Source organism: Esox lucius, chromosome 23, assembly GCF_011004845.1.
Source record: "Esox lucius isolate fEsoLuc1 chromosome 23, fEsoLuc1.pri, whole genome shotgun sequence".
Classification (NCBI taxonomy): Eukaryota; Metazoa; Chordata; class Actinopteri; order Esociformes; family Esocidae; genus Esox; species Esox lucius.
The window spans coordinates 12,726,801-12,748,744 of NC_047591.1; the positions used below are offsets into that span (position 1 = coordinate 12,726,801).

The window sequence follows — 21,944 nt, forward strand, 5'->3', positions numbered from 1 at the left end:
CTTTGCTGCATACCTCTGTTGTAACGGGTGGTTATTTCAGTCAGTCTTCTATCAGCTTGAATCAGTTGGCCCATTCTCCTCTGACCTCTAGCATCAACAAGGCATTTTCGCCCACAGGACTGCCGCATACTGGATGTTTTTCCCTTTTCACACCATTCTTTTTTAAACCCTAGAAATGGTTGTGCGTGAAAATCCCAGTAACTGAGCAGATTGTGAAATACTGAGACCGGCTGTCTGGCACCAACAAACATGCCACGCTCAAAATTGCTTAAATCACCTTTCTTTCCCATTCTGACATTCAGTTTGGAGTTCAGGAGATTGTCTTGACCAGGACCACACCCCTAAATGCATTGAAGCAACTGCCATGTGATTGGTTGATTTGATAATTGCATTCATGAGAAATTGAACAAGTGTTCCTAATAATCCTTTAAGTGAGTGTATATGAAATGCTTCCCTAAACCTGGGTCTCTTCTTTCCAAAAATCCTAACAACATAAATGGCAGTTACTTCTGGGTATGACAATTTAGGCGGAAATCTTCATTTCTGCATTTACATTCAGGAGGTTAAAAGAATACACAAACATGGGATATAAAAAATACAATGCCAACAAGAGGATGTGCATGTAGGAAAATCGGACTTATTGTTTTTTTTGCATTGACTTTGCTGGATTTCATGAAGGGTGCCAAAACTGCTGAGCTCTGATACAGCGGACTTGTTCCCAGCCATATGTGGAGCTGAACATGCCGGTTTCTGCCAGTAGCTTACCTCAGCTTAAGTTGCGACATGTGAAGTCCATTGCTGTATCAATTTGTAGAGTTTCTGCAGGACAGCAACACATTCCAGAGGATCTAGGGCAGATCACAGAATTTTGGCTTCTAAGCAGGCACCCGTCAGATGCCGCTGAAAATGCCTGAGCTGTTGCAGGTAAAGCGTCGAAAGCCCAAGTAGTGGCACATGCCAGTAGTGACGTGGCACCTGTCGCAGTTGAGAAGTAGATTGGCACATAGCAGCGCTGGGGCACATGCCTGATATAATGTGCCGCTTTACCTGAGACTGCTCTGACATCTGCCGCGGCGCCTTTTGCATGCACCGCTTTACTTGCCAAAACACTGCTATCTGCCGTGGCAGCTCTGGGACACTGGGAACTGTGTTCTACACCACCCACCCTCAGTCTTTACATTTTCCCATCTCAATATTCAAACCAAAAAAGGATGAAATGCCTCCGAATTGATAGAAATGTTTTAAACATGATATATGTTGTGGCACCCAATAGCTCTTAAGACACAATATGGGTTGAATGTCTTTGGCGTAGAAATGTTTAATGCTGTCGATAAATTGAGGGGAGTCGATGGATTGGTCAGTAGAAAGATTGAGAGAACCTGCTGATGTGGATGCGGTGATGCTGCGTCAGGTGCCACATTTGTGTCAGTGATAAGGCCCTGGAGAACCCAACAAAAGCGCTCAGCCATTAATTGAATAAATAAAAATGCAGTGTGTGTACACGACTGCTCCCGTTGTCCCCGGCAGAGTTCTCGTTACATGGCCCCATAGCGGCTCATTCAAGCGGTACCCTTTTTTTTATGGGACATCAAAAGTCTCAGAAGTACATAATGTTATTTAGATATCTCATTACCCCATCCCCTTTCAACAAAGAGCCTCCTGAGGTGTGCGTTTAGGAAGCAGAGAATGTGCTATTAAGACTCTACATGGCTCTGAATATTTAGCGTTCTGCTGGGAATAACCTTGGGCCTGAATGTTAGATCTTTCTGTGTTCATGTAGAAAGAGCTTGTAACCAATTTGGATGGAACAACTTAGATCTTTTGGCCCCTTTATGTTGCCTTTGGCTATATTCAGCTACTAGCTTGATAGCTTTTCTTTGTGTGACTTTTATCTCTGGAACCCCTGAGTGATGTTGCCGTATCATAGTTCATCACCCACGCCTGGAAGCTGGACCCCATCGGTACCTGGACCAATAATTCACCAATCATGTAAAGTTTGTGCTGAGCCCAGTCGGGTCCCATGATGGCAAATGCAAATTAGCCCAGTACTCTCTGGAAGGAGGGACTGTTGGCAAGGGTGATCTTGTCAAGTCACCTTCTAGACTTTCCTTGAGGCAAATCAGCCACCTACAAGATTTGATTAAGCAAGCTGGGTTACCTAAAGGGAGTCTGGAGTTTTACTTGTCTTGGAGACCGCTCTAAAGGCATAAATAAATGCGATTGCTTAACTTAATGGGGAGGGCGGAGCTTACGTCCCACGTCACTCAATTCAAATTTCAATTTAAAACCTTTAGGGCAGATTCTCTGGACACACATTAAGCCTTCATTGTGATAGCTTTTTTTTGTCCTACACTAGGCTTAATCTTTGTAGCCTAGTGCATTAATGGGGCAAACACTGACCCTCAGTGTTCGGCTCGTTGGCAATCCAAGCTTCCTTCTCTCCATTGAGTCAACCAATCATTTTTTTTCTGCTTTCAGGCCGGATCTGCCTCCAAGACATACTGGTTGGTATGACTTCCATAGGCAATAAAATTGCCACAGCACAGGTGTAACCCCCCCCCCCCCCCCCCCCCCCAGTCTGTGAAATTGGGCTCTGCTATCTCAGAGGATGGCGTTGTCTGCTTGAAGTAATGAATGATGCAGTGCTGCCCCTGGACTATGAGAGCTGTGTTGTTGGGGTCCGGACTGCTCAGTGCGCCAGCTTCTCTAATCTGTGCCTCCGGACGGCTGGTTTACATCTTAGGGTGACATTTTCCAGGTGACAACAGTATGTAGTTTTATCAGTGTTATGCTGGACAAAGTCATAGGCAACTGGTACTCGCAGTATGACAGTATGAATATTGGGCTATGATAACTGCCAGTAACATGAATCCAGCCAGTTGGTTGATAATGAGACAAAGTCCATCTACTTTGTTTGTAACTATATTTAATTTGTGACATTTTTAACTAAGTGATCAAAAGAGCCCCACAGCTATTTCTAAAACAATTTACCAGGAAAGTGATTTTTGAAGTATGCAGCATTACTAGTTTTTACATCGATCATAATGAATTAATACTAATCAAAATTTCACATTTTAATGTAATCAAATTATAAGTTTACTGCTGTATATTGACTTTTCTTTCTTTATTGATCCTTAATTCATTCATTTATCTACTAGTTTTACAGACCAACCTTGAATATATTTTGAAGTGAAGTCTGACAACCTTATAATTCATACTTTATAACCTGAAACGAAAAAATCAAAAGCTGTCATACAGCGAAAATAGCCATGCTTTACAATGTTCAATTTATATGGAATTTGCCAAGCCCACCGACAGCAGTCTTTTCATGAGGGGAATGACAGATTGGAAACATGTTCACCAAACAACTGAGCCATACTTTTTAATAAGGGCCTCCAAAGGGGTCTTAGAAAAGCTGTACAGTGTCAGAGGCTCACTGGGGGAGGCAGGTGCTGGAACATGTAATATATGTAGTCCAGTTCATTGGCCACAGGGTGCTTGGTAACAGGACGATCCGGTCAGAGACTGCATGTAATCTTGTGGACACCCATGTTGATCACCCATGGGAGATGATAAGGGTACTTGGACAATATGAAGGAGCGTCTCCCTGAATGCCAGGAGAAAGTCACTACAGTGCGTCAGGCTGGCTTCGTCCTCCGAATTAACCAGTTCGTTGTGTGTGATAATGATTTTGACTTATTTAGGCAGGATTTAAGATGCAGGTTTTCGAAATCCACTTCTGGTTTTTGAAGTGGAATGATCCTGTAGTCCTATGAAGCAAAAGGGAAGTGAAAGGGGAAACATTTTAGATGTTTCCCCTTTCACTTCCCACCATTGTTTTTGTGAACAAATGCTTGCAGTTTCTGTTAATTGTCTTGTCTGTCTGTCTTGCACTGACTGCTGATTGATATGTCATTGAGTGGGATGTACTTGCTCTGTACTACTCTGTTAAGTAGATGTTTCTCCTGGGTATCTTAAATGTATGTGCCAACTAAGTCACCCTGGATCAGAGCCTCTGCTAAATGACTCTAATACACAGGTGCTGGTCATATAATTAGAATAACATCAAAAAGTAGATATATTTCAGCAATTCCATTCAAAAAGTATAACTTGTATACATTCATTCCACACAGACTGATATTTCAAGGGTTTTTTATTTTAATTGTGATGATTATAACTGACAACTAATGAAAATCCCAAATTCAGACCAATACAAAAAAATGATTTTTAGAAATGTTGGCCAACAGAAAAGTATGAACATGTACAGCACTCAATACTTAGTTGGGGCTCCTTTTGCCTGAATTACTGCAGCAATGCGGCGTGGCATGGAGTCGATCAGTCTGTGGAACTGCTCAGGTGTTATGAGAGCCCAGGTTTCTCTGATAGTGGCCTTCAGCTCTTCTGCATTGTTGGGTCTGGCGTATCGCATCTTCCTCTTTGCAATACCCCATAGATTTTCTATAGGGTTAAGGTCAGGCGAGTTGGCTGGCCAATTAAGAACAGGGATACCATGGTCCTTAAACCAGGTACTGGTAGCTTTGGCACTGTGTGCAGGTGCCAAGTCCTGTTGGAAAATGAAATCTGCACCTCCATAAAGTTGGTCAGCAGCAGGAAGCATGAAGTGCTCTAAAACTTCCTGGTAGACAGCTGCGTTGACCTTGGACCTCAGAAAACAGTGGACCAACACCAGCAGATGACATGGCACCCCAAACCTTCACTGACTGTAGAAACTTTACACTGGACTTCAAGCAACGTGGATTCTGTGCCTCTCCTCTCTTCCTCCAGACTCTGGGACCTTGATTTCCAAAGGAAATGCAAATTTACTTTCATCAGAGAACATAACTTTGGATCACTCAGCAGCAATCCAGTCCTTTTTGTGTTTTTGGCCCAGGCGAGACGCTTCTGACGCTGTGTCTTGTTCAAGAGTGGCTTGACACAAGGAATGCGACAGCTGAAACCCATGTCTTGCATACGTCTGTGCGTGGTGGTTCTTGAAGCACTGACTCCAGCTGCAGTCCACTCTTTGTGAATCTCCCCCACATTTTTGAATGGGTTTTGTTTCACAATCCTCTCCAGGGTGTGGTTATCCCTATTGCTTGTACACTTTTTTCTACCACATCTTTCCCTTCCCTTCGCCTCTCTATGAATGTGCTTGGACACAGAGCTCTGTGAACAGCCAGCCACTTTAGCAATGACCTTTTGTGTCTTGCCCTCCTTGTGCAAGGTGTCAATGGTCATCTTTTGGACAGCTGTCAAGCCAGCAGTCTTCCCCATGATTGTGTAGCCTACAGAACTAGACTGAGAGACCATTTAAAGGCCTTTGCAGGTGTTTTTAATTAGCTGATTAGTGTGTGGCACCAGGTGTCTTCAATATTGAACCTTTTCACAATATTCAAAATTTCTGAGAGACTGAATTTGGGGTTTTCATTAGTTGTCAGTTGTAATCATAAAAATGTAAAGAATAAACACTTTAAATATATCAATCTGTGTGGAATGAATTTATACATTATACAAGTTTCACTTTTTGAATGGAATTACTGAAATAAATCATCTTTTTGATGATATTCTAATTATATAACCAGCACCTGTAAACGCATGTATATGTTCTTCCATTACTTGTAGCCATTTTGTCTACACCTAGAATTTCCTATTTTGGATTAATCCTAACACTGTCTTGTCAAACAACAGGCCCTCAGGACAAATTCCAGATTTTGGTCTGAAGGGGCAAAAGTGGTTGGCGTCTTCAAGAAGTTAAAGAACATTCCTGACATTGATAGCCTCTGTTATCCCACTCCTAAGGAAAGCTGAGCCAACAGAGGTCAATCGTATGATGCGTAGGATTGCTGGTGTTTTTATGTCTGTGGAGCCACTCGGCCATGGCAACGGCGGGCACTTCTCCAGGCGAGGGAGTCGAGATAAGGTGGTGTAGGTCTGGGTTCACTGATAAGAAAGGGGCTCCCTGACATCATAGGTGGGCCTTCAGTTCAAGACCTGTGCACTTGGTAGAGTATTAAGGGGACTTGTCAAGCTATTGCCCCCCCCCCCCCCCCCCTCCCCGAGTAGTTTGCCGCCCAACATTTGATAGAAATCACAAATGGATTCACAATAAAAGACTGATATGACACTGCAGTTAAAATGCTCTTTGTATGACCCTGCAGTTTTTACAATAAACTACCACATATATTGAGATGAGTGCCATACATGACTTTCTTTGTCTAAAGTCTACCTCCGAAGTATGCTGCGATACAAATGATCAGTGTTGCTCCCAATAATCTGTCATTAGACAATTGCGATTTGGTTTGGCTTTTTATGATCTGAGTAATCTTGGCTCTTCATTTCAAGGTTTTACCTTGAGTGTTTGCTGCTTGTTTACGTGACAGTCCACAGTACATAATCATGTGTATGCCAAGGATCTCCTGACGTTTCCGCTTAAAGCTCATCTTCGGAACAACATTTCCATAACAAAAACTATTAGTATGAGTAATCTGCTAATAAGAAAAGCCCAACACAGTAACAACAGTCCCTAGATGAGGGACTGCAAGAATGACCGTCAGAGGCAGGAAAGAGAGACCTGAGAGTGTGCAAGAGAGGATTAGCAAATCAAAGCGCCTAAGGAGTGGTGGGGTCATTGTTCACTGACTCAGTGCTTACCTAGGATCAAAGATGGAAGGAAGAGAGGGTAGATTTCCTCTGGGACCCTAGAGTGGATACCAATCTGGATTACCTCAAAGCATACTTTGCTTAATTTAGTAGAAATAATGTCCTCATGGCATCATGATTAGCATTTTGTTGGAATACCAGTTGTACTGGATGATTTCCAACACTGGTGTAAATGTCTGTCAGAGTCGACTTAGTGTTCTTGTATTTCCTATAGAGCGGCTCCTCTTTTCTGTGTAATTAAATACTATATGCTGACATCAAATTTATGTTTGTACCGGAAACAACATTCCAATCTGAATGTTTCTCCTAACGGCTTCCGAATCATAGAATTCAAAAGATTCTGTGTTGTAGATTCCAGGTAATCTAAACAGGCATACCTCCCTATCCATTCCTGTCCTTTCAGGGGGAATAAAATGATGTTTAATAGAAAAAACTATTTAGCTTGAAATTATTGTACTGTCAGTGTTTAGTTTGTGGAGAATGTGTCACACTGAACACTACCATCTTATCCCTGGAGTTTAAACTCTGGTGCGCTCACTCTGTCGTGCCTGTTCAGACAAAAAATCTGGTTTAATTATGTGAGTAAGGGCTTTGCCTAGCAAAACAGATCGATGTGAAGGCTGACACTTTGAGCCAACAATAGACAGAGCATTTCTTGAGACTATTTATTTTACTTTTTTGTGACCTTTGTACTAGGTTTAATCTGTGCAAAGCATTGTTCTGAGATTTTGAGCGAAGTTTCCCAAACCTAGAAACCATTTTGAATTGTCTTCTTTAACAATCCATTAAGGTCTTTGTATACCCAAAGTATATAAATACAGAGGCATTGCTAAACACTGCTGTTAGAGGGTACAATTGGGGCAATGTAAAGGTAATTTGATAAGATGAAAATGAAGAGTAGGTTCCATCTTCCATCAACACACAGTATATTTGAGGTACACAGCTGTTAAAGTGATAGTTCATTACAATGACAAATACACAATCTTAACTAGCAACACTGTTAAAATGTAAGCTGTCACCGTAATTCCCCGTTTATGTCCCGCACCATGTATAAACCATTCATTTTATGTATTTGTGTGTATTCAAACCTGAGTATTAACAGCACATATAACCGCATATATAAACTGTCCGGAGAATTTACTTCTACTGTACCACTGGTGTAGTGTGGTGACGCTAGCCCCCCCCCCCCCCACACACCCAATGTCAGGAAACAAAGTTTGTTGTTCTTGCCAAATAACTCATGGATGTTTTTGTATTAAAATACAAATCAATGTTTTTGTTAGAAAGGGCAGTAACCTATGGTATAAAAATTCAAGGACTTGGCAGTAACTGACAAAATGAATGGGTATGAGTTTCCGAAAATCCAAACTTTACTCTTAACCTTTCATTACTGTAAGTGTGTCCTCTTATACAATATTTTGTGTAAGATGTGTATGCTTGGATTGCATTAGGATTAAGTTAGGGTATTTGCATAGAGATAGCTGCCTGGTAATTTAGGCCTATTTGAAATCTCTCGTATGATAGGCCAACGAGCTAGTTTTGTGACTATTTTTTACAATTATTTAAAATTATATGGTTTTAATTTGAATGGAAAAATATTGTGGTTTGAGCATCAAAAAATAAGACGAGGGATAATGGAAATAATTAATTGGCTATGATTTTATTGGTCAACATTGTTTTCAAAAGAGCATCCATCACTCCATTTTTTTTTTGTTAAACAGGTGGGTGTGGGGGGGTGGGTGGGTCCTGTATGCCATATTGATTAGTAAAAAGAATGGATCTGTAGCCACCTTAATGACTGGAACCGTCTTTAGTTTGCTTGAAATGAATGAATCTGTCATAGTCAGTTGCTGTTGTTTGGGTCATTTTTTCCTAGGAAAATGTTTCGGTCAGACTGAATAAGGAAGTGTCAATATGAAGAGGAAAACTAGATTAGTTATGCATGACATTTTCCAGAGACCGAAATGGTCAGTAATCCTCTTGACAGGCCTGTGTTGCTACTCTGACTGTAGTCTCAATTTCCTCCACTTCCTTTCCTTGAAGGGGAGCTGCTTCTTGCCCAGAGACGGCACCTCAGATGTGCAATTTGGGGCACTGCGGGTCTCATTTCCATGCAGATGCATGTGGCCTCATCTCCCTCGTTACTCGTCCTCCTGTCTGCCTGCCTGTCATCCGTCTCGTCTCCCTTTACTTCTTGGACGCATAATCTGAGCCCACTTGGCCATGTCGTTGTCCTCTTCTAGCCATCATGCTTCGGGTGTATGCTGATGTTTACGCGTGGTGCTGTCTTCTCATCCACTCCTCCCGCTGATCCAACCCCCTGCACCCTCCTGATCCAACCCCCTGCGCCCTCCTCTTGATCCACCCTCCCGGTACTGAGTCTTTGTGGAGAGGTGGGTGGATGGGGGCGCTGGACAACGTCAGGTGTTGCATGGATGACATTATGCGCCACCGTGTCACATCATCCATCAAGCTGTCAAGGGCTGTCGGCCTGCCTCTCCTGGGGACGCCACAGATCTGTAAACAACGCGAGTGAGAGACGCCGACGTCCCAGGAGGCCGTGCAGCGTGGCAGGCCTCTCCTCCTGCATGACTCACTCTCCCCAATGGCATGGCGGTAGGAGACAACAAATTGCGGAGACTGCGTTTGATCAGCACAACGCCAGGTGGAAATGTTGTTTATCTCTGAGCGCACTCTGCTTTAAACATGAGTGCGATCAATAGGCTGTTTTACTCTGTAATGAGGGGATGGTGCCATTATAACTGGAGGGAGGAAAATATAGGGCACCAGGTGAAGGATTAGTTGAGTGCTGTCTGGCAAAGGCAAATGTCCTTTAAATCCTAATTATAGCATAACCATAGGCTAAATGTAATTGCGTTGATGCACAATTAAAAGGTCAGGATAAAAAGATTGTAATATTTTAATTATACCGGAAGATTTAGACTCCAATGAGTTAAAGAATTGTAATTAACCCTCTCTGACTCAGGACTGGCATGGTGATTTGGGGATTGTCACTCTTGGATTATAAAAGTGACGACCGAGACCGTTTTATTTGCTTTCATACTTACTTCCGGCAGAAAGACCTGAGATCTACCGGCTGATTGGCTGTTGATGACTACCGGCTGATTGGCTGTTGATGACTACATAGAGAAACAGGCCTGCACGCTTTCATCACCCATACAGCCAAACAGTAATCTGACTGCCCAGATGGCTGCGGGGATTCATTTACTCTTTTATTAGTCTATAATTATTTTTGCCCACCGCATGATTAATATTGTCACTTTGATTTTCTTGTCCGGGCATTAGATTATAGAGACCATGTGACCATAGTGTGTATGTCCACGCGCGCACACTTAACACCTCTCAGTCTCTGAGGCTTAACCTCCAGAAACGTCTGTGTTAGACCAGCCGGAGCCTGTTGGAACGTAATGGGTTAAGGTGTTGGCTGGGACAGGGCACTGGGATGGTCCAGCTGGTGTTGCCTCTGTGGAGAGTACAGCCTGGCCTGCACTGCTGGAGAGGAACCGGCCTCGAGCTGCTGAGCTGCCTTATGTCCTGAAGGGAATGGGACTCTACATTAAATATACCAAATCAGGACATACAATTTAGTAGGACATGGCATTTTCAGTGTATCCAATCAATAATTACTATTGTGTGCGTGTGCGTGGTCGGTATGTATTAAAGGGAGCAAAAAAGTATTATAGCAGAGAGACCATTTGATAAATCCTTTGGCAGCCTTGTCCCCTTGGAATCAACTGCAGTGGCATCATATAGTTTGGTTGTAGATGTCTGTGTTTGGTAGACTCAGCAAGCCAATGCGATGTCTTTGGAGGTGTCAGAAAAGCTGAACTTGACTGATATAAATAGTGACTGATATTTGTCACGTAGACTATTTGTTCCGCAGTTGATTGGGGTTCCACATTTTTGTTTTTGCTGTGACAAAGCATTCATTTTCCATAATCGATACTTCTGTAAGTCCTATCACATCGCTTTAGTGGGGAGAAAAATGGAACCCTCTCACACTGGCTCGACCCCGCTCTCCCTGAGAGAGTTGTGTGCACAAATAAGTCAGACAATTTCTTGAGGCGATTTATGAACTTAGACAAATGTTTCATGTTCGCCGTTATTCCCCTTTAAGGATCTTTTGGGTCCAGGGTGTCGGGGATGATTGTGTTGATGTGAGTCATCAACCGAACAATAGTAATGTGGCATTCTTGGGCACCGGGAATATGGTGATCGGCATTTAAACCAGTTTATATTATCGACTGGGTCGAGAAGACAACTGCCAGTTCCAGGTACACCTGAGTTAAATTCCATCTTGGTATGAATATTAAAATGTTGTCCTGGAACATTTTGCTGCAAACACAGCTGACAGTTGGCATAACGGTATCTATTAATAGGTCTGTTGTCTGTAACCGATGTCTGGGACAGAGCCAAAGCCTGTGGAGTATGACCTTTGAGTGTGGGATGTTGGGTGACCAAGCAGGGAACTTAGTGACTCAGTTATGAAAAAGTCTTCAGATTTGTGAATCATAGCTTTAAATTGTGATTCTGGATGGGTGTCTTGAGTAAACTCGAGGTAGTTACTGAAAGAAATGGAGTTTACATGGTAAACCTTCTGGGAATAACCACTGGGTGCTGTTTTTCTAGTTTGATACATGAGTGATTTGGATGTACAAAGTAAAATAGACATCTACAAAGTGACTACTCAAATGCAAATATCCTACTTATGTACACAACCTTAAAAACGATTCCTAAATTATTTGCAGAGTGGAAGCATTCTACCTTAATGTTTTGGATGAAAGGGTACATTTATGATGAATTAGTAGTCAAGAAGGATTCTTTAAAAGGCAAGAAGGGTGAGATACGCACCTTTTGTCTTATTTTTCAGGGTCTTTTTGAATGAATAAATTAAATCCAGGATGATTTATTGTGATTCTTTTTTCCCAATGGTTTTAAATCATACAGTGCATGTCGTTTTAAGCAGAAAGGGCACAACTTGATGATCACTGAATGGGGAAGATGAAGAACACATACTCTCCATTATACATTCATGTGCACACACTCCTCACACACAACCATTTCGGTTGGATGAAAGCCAGATGACTGCCTGTCAATGTAATATGTCTGAATTGATTGAGATTAGGCTCTTTTCATTCCCAGAATGATGCAATGTTGGAACATGAAAGGAATCTACGCTCCTCTGCTTCACCCGCTGTCATGACCTTTCGTCCCAGCCAGCCCTGCTCCTCATTCAGTCCCCTATTGACGCCTTCCTGAAAATACAAAACTTAATCTCCAACCTAAAGTGAAAGGGGAAAATGTCCCTATATAGAGGACATGCCTAGAAACATGGAAACGGAGTTAAATATATTGTGGCCCAAAAGATTCTGGAACCTTCCAGATGCAACCCACTGAGCCGTCCCTGGCGCCTTTCAGCTGCCTCCCATTGTAACCTCTTGTAACATCTTCAGGGGAAGTTTGAAGAGGCCCCAATAGAGAAGGCTGGGGGAGTTGCCGCTGAAAATGTTGAAGGGTAGAGCAGAAGTCTGAATATGAAGGTCTACCATGATATCGTTGACCCCCAACAGCGCACTTGACAAGCTGCCCAGAGCCCCCTCCCCAACCGACCAGTTGTCCAGAGGCAAGACTGTGCCTGACAAGTCACCCAGTGAAAGATGAGCTGAAGACTACGCTCCCCTTACAGCTGATTGGTTCCCAAGATGTGGGCGGCGACGAAGAAAAAAGCCATGAGAAGAAGGGTGGCGCTGTGACCGGCCACATCCCAAACTGCTGACGGGAGGCCATCCTAAAGACGAGGCAGCCGGCCAAGCCGTTTGTCTTTCAGTTTAGATTTCCCCCCACCTTCAGGGCTCTGAACACCTGCAATAAGGCTTCCCTCGGTGTCTCCTCGGTACAATGTATATATTCCTCCGTTTTTACGATCACTAAAGGATGTATTTTGGAGTTTCTTAGCGTGTGTCGCATGATCATTAGTTCCATAAATGTTTTCATGGGCCACAGTGTTCATAAATGCCAGAGAGCCCTAGGAGGTCATCTATTAGATGAGGTTTTCTGTTCACCTTCCAGGCTTTTTCAAAATGAATGAGGGCAGGCTGGTATAACATGGAGTCAATAAGCATCTCCCTCCTACTGTCTGAGTCACAGCACATTTCTTCCTTTTAATTAAAGATTGCCCTTGCAGTGTTTGTGTCAAACTCCTCTACTGAAGAGCCCCTCTCTCTGGGGAAATCATGTCTCTTTCATGGGTAGGCTCTGGTAGGATCTGTGCGTACGTGCTACGTGTGTGTTTGGGCATGCCCGGTCATGCCATGTACACAGATAAGCCTTAACCTTCAGGCCATCACAAGGAAACCGACACACACCCAGTGACACAGACAGACGCCCGTACCCCATAGGGGAATGTGTGGGAGTGTCCTTGCTCGTCATTGACTGGGTGCCCTGTTCTGGTGGCTTCAGACACAGGAGGGCATGTTAATGTGTGTGGAAGGGTCATCTTAGTTCACAGCTGCCTGACCCGAATATGACAGTTTCCCCAGTCCCTGGCATCTCCCCTCAACTCAGCCAATCACAGCCAAGGACTCAGTGATGTAGTGCCCCTCTCACTGGAGGGATTCCGAAGAAACTGCTGCGTGACGACAGCTCTCTTAAACAGCCCTGAGTCTCTCCCCATTGTCTCTTTCACCTCCCCTTCTCTCTCTCGCTCAGCCCATCGCTCAGAGCATCCGCTGTGTTGTTTTCTACAGGGGGCTAATACAGAGCCACGCGTAGGGCTCCCTCAAGGCTGGCCACAGAATAAAGGCTGCAGACAGTGGCAGCATCAGTATTACCACCAGCCAGACACATTCTCTCCTCCACCTCTCCCACTGACTGAGACTCCTCCTCTCTCTCTCTCTCTCTCCCTCTCTCTCCCCCTCTCCCAGAGACTTCCTCGTTCCCCCCCAGATGAGATCTTCTCCATATCCGGGTGGACTGATCAGGAGCTGACGGCGTGCGCTGCCAGGTAGGATTAGACACTCCCTCTCTAGTGTATCCCCAAAAGTTAGAGCCTGCCGAGGGTGGGGGTGCGGGCGGGTAGGGGGTGCCGACATGGGAGGGGCTGTGTTTGTTTGGGTCCGTGTGATTGCTGTCCGATTGATACGGTGATGAGTAGTGGAAGACAGGGGACGGGGAAGCCTGCCGCCCTACAAAGCCCGTCCCTATGGTGTGGTACTTTTTCTGGTGCTCATTTCAGTGTGCGCACCAGCGGGAGTAGTGTTACTTTGGTGATTAGGAGATGGCAGCGTGTACAGGTCGAGATAATATTATATAGGCACGAGGCTTAGTAGCTGGAAGCACGAAAGCGACACCACGGTGTTGATGTGTGGGTGGATGGAGGGATGACGAGGGGAGGGAGGAGGCGGAAGACGAGGAGCTGTGTTCATCCCGGGGAAGCTTATCCCACTGCTCACCATCCGAGTGACCCAGCTGTGGCTTGCCTTCCATCTTTTCTCCCTCTGTCCCTCACATGTGATGGGTTCATCTTTGGCGTGACTTGCTTACGGAGGATCGGAGCCCACTATTGATTAAAATATTAGCTATAATGCCATTTGTATAATGAAGCCAGACATCACTGTCGATCCTTGAACCATGTAGTCTTTCTGGTCCCTGCATCTGCACACCTTCTCGGGCCCTGGGAGACTGAGAATACTACAGAATGGAGAATGGGTTTTGACAGTTTTCTGTCTTGTTTCATACCAAAAGTAGGCTATAGACTACTAGACAAATCAGTGTTCTCTTTGCGCAGCGTTCTATGAAACCCAATCTGTCACTGATGTGATTGTGCAAGAACCGTCGAACACACAGTTTCCATTAGTTTGACACCATTCACTTCACTTCATTCCAGCCATCCTGCTCTTCTCGGCTTCCCCTGTCACTTACACAAACATAGTCCTCTGCCACAGTCAACACGTACTGTATTTCCCCAACGGCCCCAAAGCCCTGTGTTAAACTCGTCAAGCATATCCCCAGTTAATACCCTGTTGCTCTCTCTGACAAACAAGGCATGTGCGGAGCACGCGTTTACTCTGGGATGACTTCTCGGGTGGCATGGCTCGACCTGTTGCTATGAGAGTCCACCAGAAAAGACACTGAATAGCAGGATTGCTGAGCTGTAGCCTTGGGCTCATGCAACTGAGCCTCTCAGTCCAGCATTTCGCACTTGCTCTGAATACATTAGCCAGGAGGTGCCCATTTCAAACTGTTGCCAGGTGATAGCAGCAACTCCATATCTCTCATCTAAATCTAAATGACCCCTCCTACTAATTCCTACTGATGGTGGCTTTTTGTTTATATACTAACTATGGGAGTTTTCCCAGTAATTTCATATCAATAAATAAAAGGTAAGAGTCATAAATACATGAAGACATGATTGTTTTGAAATCCTTTAATGAAAAAAATCTACCGGACATGGTGTCAAAAGGTATAATAAATACACCAAAACAAAACGGTAACCACAACTGCCAACTGATATTCACATTTAGTTGTTTGCCTTCTGGAAAAGAAATACTGCTTATGCATTGTAAATCTGTTACTAGAACATGTCATAAAGGTAACTGATAGATTTTCTAATTCTCTCCCACAAGGAGGAATATAAAAATATGAAGGTTTTAGACTTGGCGATTGCTTGGTGTTCGTCTTTGGTCCGTCGCTAACTCGCTTCATGCTGTGCTCATGCTGTGTTTTGATAACCGTTGGATAGCGCTTAGTTTTAGCAATTGGACTTGCTCATTCGCTAAACATTAATAGCGACCTCTTTGCTAATCAGTAAACGGGAGAAGAAACCGCTGGTAAAAGTCAATGAGGGAGGGGAAAGTTATATTTCTTGCATATTTCTTCTCTTCTACATAGTGTTCACTGCTGAGAACAGCCATTGTGCATGTGATGATCATTAGATGGGACTTGTTACATTGCACTCAGATGCTAAAGCAGTTAATCAACATTGAACGTGGTAGATTGCGCCTTCAGCCTTGTGCTGTCTCATACTGCTGAGATTAGTGGTTATTCCCTGTTAAAGCACTGTCGTGTGTTATTGCTTACTTAGACTACAAAAAGGTACTATACCATATGGAACAATACAATGCAGCACAGTGAAACACAGTACCCTATAAAAAGTGCAGTACAATACCATAATGTAAAGTACTGTACAATACAGTACAATAGTATCATACTACTTAGTACAGTAAAATATATTTTAACAAATTTACTTGTAGCTTACAAGGCAATTTAGCTAACCTAGCTAGGCTAACCTTCACATTTTTTGTTTATTCTGCCCATGGTTGAAGTATTGTATAAACAAACAATTTTTGTATACGTATCAATAACTGTATAGTTTACCTTTTAAGGATACGTATAGCCAATCCGGTGTAATGTTTCAGGTCCATATCACCCTGTGTATTCCTTTGTTCACAAGCGATTCCTATATTTATTCTAGTGTTCCCCAGAGCTTTATCACAATTTGGGTCTGGTATTCCTTTGTTTCATTGTTTACTGCTTTAACATGGGTACGCTGGACCCTTCCCTTCCATTTGAGATTTATTGTCTATATTCTGGCTGGAGCAGGAACTGGGGAGGGAAATGTGGGTGTAAAAAATATAAAACCGTGTGGGTCCGCAGATAAGGGGGTATGATTCCACAGCTGGCCCAAAACGTACTAGAGAAAATCATCAGTGATGCAAAATATACTGTGTGCAAATATGGGGACTATATTCAAATTTTGAGGCTTCAACTTAAGGTCTACTTACAGTTAGACTTTCAGTGGCAATTTCTGAAAGTAGTCCTTGAGCAAGAAAATGAGTCAGTAGTTTTATCAGTGTGATTTCATTACTGCGGAGTTGCTTTAGTAGACTTTCATGTCGTGGTTTGTCCATCCATTACGGCCTCTGAAATTAAGACCGTTGTGGCTTATGGAAGAAAAACTTCCCAACCTGTTTTTGCTTGTGCTAATGTGAGGGACATGAGGAGGCTCATGTTGACCCTAAACTAATAAAGAAGCCACCGTTGCCTGAGGTGGCAACATGTTTTATCATCCTTATTAAATAGTCATTAATGAGGAGGGCTGGGTAGCCGCGCCCCGAGCCTGATGTGCAAACAGTCTTAACCTTTAGTCTCAGCCCAGATTTCTTGGTTAGCCTTTTCAAAACTCAAGGGTTCTGGGTGATAAAGGGCAGCTGACAGGATGGCTTTGCATTTGTTCAGATCTTTCTTTTGAGTAATTGATGCTGACCAGAGCTTAGGATTGACAAGATGTAGGCTGGAAGGGGAAATGAAAGGGAGTGTGGGGGGGGGGGGGATAGGCTAAACACTTGTTAAAAGCAAAACGGGCAGCTAAAAAGACCATATCCCTTTTAATTTCACTACGTGCAGACGTTTGGCAGCAGATTTCTCCGAAAGGAAGTACAAATCAGTGACGCACTAATGAACAGGCCTCTGTTTCTGTCTTGTGAGATGATAAATGCTTTCCATTTCAAGACCTTACGTCCTTCTCACTTTTCACTCTCTGGTGCTGATTCGGTTGTCCATGTAAAGGGAACTTCACGGTAGCCTCAAACAAGCATCTGTTTAGATGGTCACAGTGGGGCTGTCTGAAATCTAGATGTTTAACTACGATGCCCCTTACAGCAACTATACAAAAGCTCTCATATATATCTATATCTCACAAAGGTGAGTACACCCCTCACATTTTTGTAAATATTTGATTTATATATTTTCCTGTGACAACACTGAAGAAATGACACTTTGCTACAATGTAAAGTAGTGAGTGTACAGCTTGTATAACAGTGTTAATTTGCTGTCCCCTCAAAATAACACAACACACAGCCATTCATGTCTAAACTGCTGGCAACATAAGTGAGTACACCCCTAAGTGAAAATGTCTGAATTGGGCCCAATTAGCCATTTTCCCTCCCTGGTGTCATGTGACTTGTTAGTGTTATAAGGTCTTAGGTGTGAATGGGGAGCAGGTGTGTTAAATTTGGTCTTATCGCTCTCTCACTCCCTCATACTGGTCACTGGAAGTTCAACATGGCACCTCATGGCAAAGAACACTCTATGAGGATCTGAAAAAAAGAATTGTTGCTCTACATAAAGGTGGCCTAGGCTATAAGAAGATTGCCAAGACCATGAAACCGTGCGGCAGCACGGTGGCCAAGACCATAAAGCCATTTAACAGGACAGGTTCCACTCAGACCAGGCCTCACCATGGTCACCCAAATAAGTTGAGTGCACATGCTCAGCATCATATCCAGAAGTTGTCTTTGGGAAATAGACATATGAGTGCTGCCAGCATTGCTGCAGAGGATGAAGGGGTGGGGGGTCAGCCTGTCAGTGATCAGGCCATATGCTGCACACTGCATCAAATTGGTCTGCATGGCTGTCACCCCAGAAAGAAGCCTCTTCTAAAGATGATGCACAAGAAAGCCCGCAAACAGTTTGCTGAATACAAGCAGACTAAGGACATGGATTACTGGGACCATGTCCTGTGGTCTGATGAGACCAAGATAAATGTATTTGCTACAGATGGTGTCAAGCGTGTGTGGCGGCAACCAGGTGAGAAGTGTGCCTTGCCTACAGTCAAGAATGGTGGTGAGTGTCATGGTCTGGGGTTGCATGATTACTGTTAGCACTGGGGAGGTATAGTTAATTGAAGGAACCATGAATGCCAACATGCCAAACACACCTCCAAGACGACCACTGCCTTGCTAAAGAAGCTGAGGGTAAAGGTGATGGACTGGCCAAGCATGTCTCCAGACCTAAACCCTATTGAGCACCTGTGGGGCATCCTCAAACGGAATGTGGAGGAGTGCAAGGTCTCTAACATCCACCAGCTCCGTGATGTCGTCATGGAGGAGTGGAAGAGGACTCCAGTGGCAATCTGTGAAACTCTGGTGAACTCCATGCCCAAGAGTTAAGGCAGTGCTGGGAAATGATGGTGGTCGCACAAAATATTGACACTTTGGACCCAATTTGGACATTTTCTCTTAGGGGTGTACTCACTTATGTTGCCAGCAGTTTAGACATTAATGGCTGTGTGTTGTGTTATTTTTAGGGGACAGCAAATGTACACTGTTATACAAGCTGTACACTCGCTACTTTACATTGTAGCAAAGTGTCATTTCTTCAGTGTCACATGAAAATATATGCTCAAATATTTACCAAAATGTGAGGGGTGTACTCCTGTGAGATATGTATTTATTTTGAAGGTGTAGGAGACTCTTAACTGCCAAACCAGTGACAAACCAGTCAGCACTGAGCAGGTTTTATTTGAAATCAGATACCTTACATTGAATGCCAGAGGCTCCCAGGGATATGTAGTGAAGCTGGACAAATGTTACGTGAATGCAGCAAGCCATTCCAATGTCAGATTCATGGTGGATAATAATGACAGTCTTGTGCACCCTTGTGCAGAATTCTACCTGTTCTGAATGTTGTTGTGTACCGAATCCAAACAGGCTTCTATTGTTAGGCTTCTGCTATATTTTTGATTGGTTTCATCACCTAATTGGAAGGCACACGTGGTTACATGTTTCACACTTCTAATTCAAACAGACAGCGTGGCTCAGGGAGGCTTTTGCAATTGGCTCTGGACAGATCAAAAGAGAACACTCCTTTGTTTTTCTCTTCTGAATTCTGCTCCAGTTTAGCCTCTGGGTTACCTTGTCTCTCTGACCTTGCCCCCGGAAGACCTCCGTGATCCTTTAAAAGAGGACTTCAAACAACAACCACATGCTCTCACTGCTAGCACGTCTAACTTTGCTATAGGCCCAGCTCGCTTAAAATGTAGCTTTAGAATTACATTAGATTACTGTGGGGTGAAGGAGACTAGCTGTGTTACTATGGTGGCCAAATACAGTCTGCTTCCTTGTAAAACAATGTGACCTAACATCCTTGTAAGGAAAAAAAAAAAAAGCTCATCAGAAGGTTTATGAATGTTTTTGCACTTCAAAATATTATTTCGCTTTTAATTATGTCCCTTAATTCTCTTGTTTTATTTGTTGTGGCTTGTATTATTTTCTTCCTGTCCTGGCTCAAATGCCCTAATTAGACTGGCATACAACTGAGTCCTGATACCGGTCTGTGTTTACCCGGGTCTTAGGTCCTCTTGATCTCTTAGACCTGCACAGATAAGGAAGAGATTACATGATCAATGATGCCTTTTCTACACAGTGCGCGCCACAACGTGTTCCTCTGAGTTGATAGCTGTCAACATTTCCTGATCATACAATCACTGGCACTATCGGCGTTGCGTTTTAAGTCGGTTGTGAATACTTTTGCGGTTAGTCCTGTGGTCCTAAAGTGTTGGAAGGCCTTCGAAACGGTTTGCTCAATGAGGCCTGTAGGAGTGCCCAGTCTAAATCGGAGCCCCACCAATGGAATGAAAAGGTTTGGGAGAGGTGGGTGGGCACCAGGGGTTGTCCCACATTACTAATTCCTGTGTTTGTCAGCCCCATTATGAGATGCTTTCTTATTTGTAGACAGACCAAGGTCATGCAAACTTGAATAAAAATCCCATATGGGCCCAATCTTGGTACATGTAGTTCCAATTCTCTTTAGCAAAGTGGTTGAAAAATTGGTCATTGTGGCCTCTCGGATGGCAATCTCTGGCATTCTCTCTGAATCTAGCTGACCACCGCAATATAGTTTTGAGCCTTGACTGTGTTGCTAGCTGTGAAGCCCCATAGGTAATGTGAATTAGCAAGCATTGCACAGGGAGCAGAGAGACATCATCTGCAGGGATTTCCTGGTCTCATCGTGCTCTAGTGACTCCATTAGCCTGCTTGGGCAAAGCTAACTGATGTTTTCAGGTGAGTGAGCATGCTGTCATGTGTTGACACCCATAACTTCCTTCTTGGAAGAGCATTATAGAAAAAAGTAGAATGGCTTGGTGTGGGTGTCTATGTTGAAGGCTTGGTGTGGGTGTGGCTTTGTGTGGACATAACACCAGTCTTGGCCTGTTTTAAATGGGTTGGCGCCATCTTATCTGGCTGAACTCTTGCATTGCCGTTCTCCAGTTAACTAACCAGTTGCTTTTGGATGTACCAAGATCCAGGCTTAAAAATAGAGACAGCCTTTACGGTGGGTGCCCCAATCCTCTGGAATAGCTCTACTCACTTTTAAATTGTTGCTAAAGACACCTTTTCACTCTGACTTTTAATCCTAGCTGACTTTGTCATCAAATGCCTTTTACTGTGCCGCTGTTCTGTTTTTTTTCTATGTATTTGATATTATCCTGTTCAGCACTTTAGTCAACCATGGTTTCTTTAAATGTGCAATATAAAGTTGACATTGACGTTGACTCCACGTCTGTTGGTGTTAAAGGCCTGGTGTGGGCACCAATCAAATACTTCTGTAAAATGTAATAGTTTGCAAAGCACAGGACATTCTTACAATAGGGGTGGCAATCCCACCTTCAAAGGGAAACTCACCCCTAATCTCCTCCCCATTTCTAATTACAATTTCAGTGAAATGGCAAAAGTAGCTTTGGAATATATATATACTTTTTTTTCATGCTACTCAGGAGTGGAATACACTGCAAAATTATCTCAGGATTCGATGAATGTGTCTTTAAGGGAATTTAAAGCATTGCTTAAAATTTCTCATGAGGACCGATGTTGCTTTTGATGTGTGGTTGAACTTACATGTTGAAAGATCTTTGTGTTGGTGTGCAACTTTTTCTTCTAGCAAGAAATGTAAAAATATAACGTATAACTTCCGTAGGTAAGACAACGGCATTAACAAATATTTCCACAGCCCATGGATAAATGCGTCCAGGATGCTGGAGCATCCTGATAGTTGCAAACCTCTGTAGGTTCCTGCATGTAAGACCCCTAGATATTTGCAGTCCTGATCCTGCATGGCCTCCAATATTTGTAGATAGGGTCTTCCATGCTGTTGCGAACCACAGTTATTCACATTTTGTATTCCGCCTGCAACTCAGCACTGAGCCCTTGCCTCTGATACCTGCTACTCTACCTTTGATTATGTAGTAGCAACTCACATAGGCTTAAAATAATCATCCAATCCTCTTTTCAGTAAAAGTGGCTGTTAATGGATACACTCATCATAACAAATATAAAATAAAGAATTAAAGAGAACGTGAATGCTAACATTCCTCTCACCTCAATGTAGCATTCCTTTGAAAGGTCAAAATGTTTTTGCCACGTCTCTTTCTCTGGATAGGACAGTCTGCTAAATAAAGTCCTCTTCAGGGTCACACATTTTATCTT

General features: G+C 43.4%; 1 protein-coding gene across 3 annotated transcripts in view; it reads left to right on the forward strand.

The window, feature by feature from the left end:
- Positions 1-21,944, forward strand: part of syt1a (synaptotagmin Ia) — a 243,483-nt gene that overhangs the window by 25,029 nt on the left and 196,510 nt on the right. For 2 of the 3 annotated variants that reach the window (XM_010887234.4, XM_010887237.4), the window contains exon 2: positions 13,605-13,684. The exons of the other annotated variant lie outside the window; for it this stretch is intronic. The gene's annotated coding sequence lies outside the window, so the exon portion shown is untranslated. The remainder of the gene's footprint in view (positions 1-13,604; positions 13,685-21,944) is intronic. 3 annotated transcript variants of the gene reach the window in all.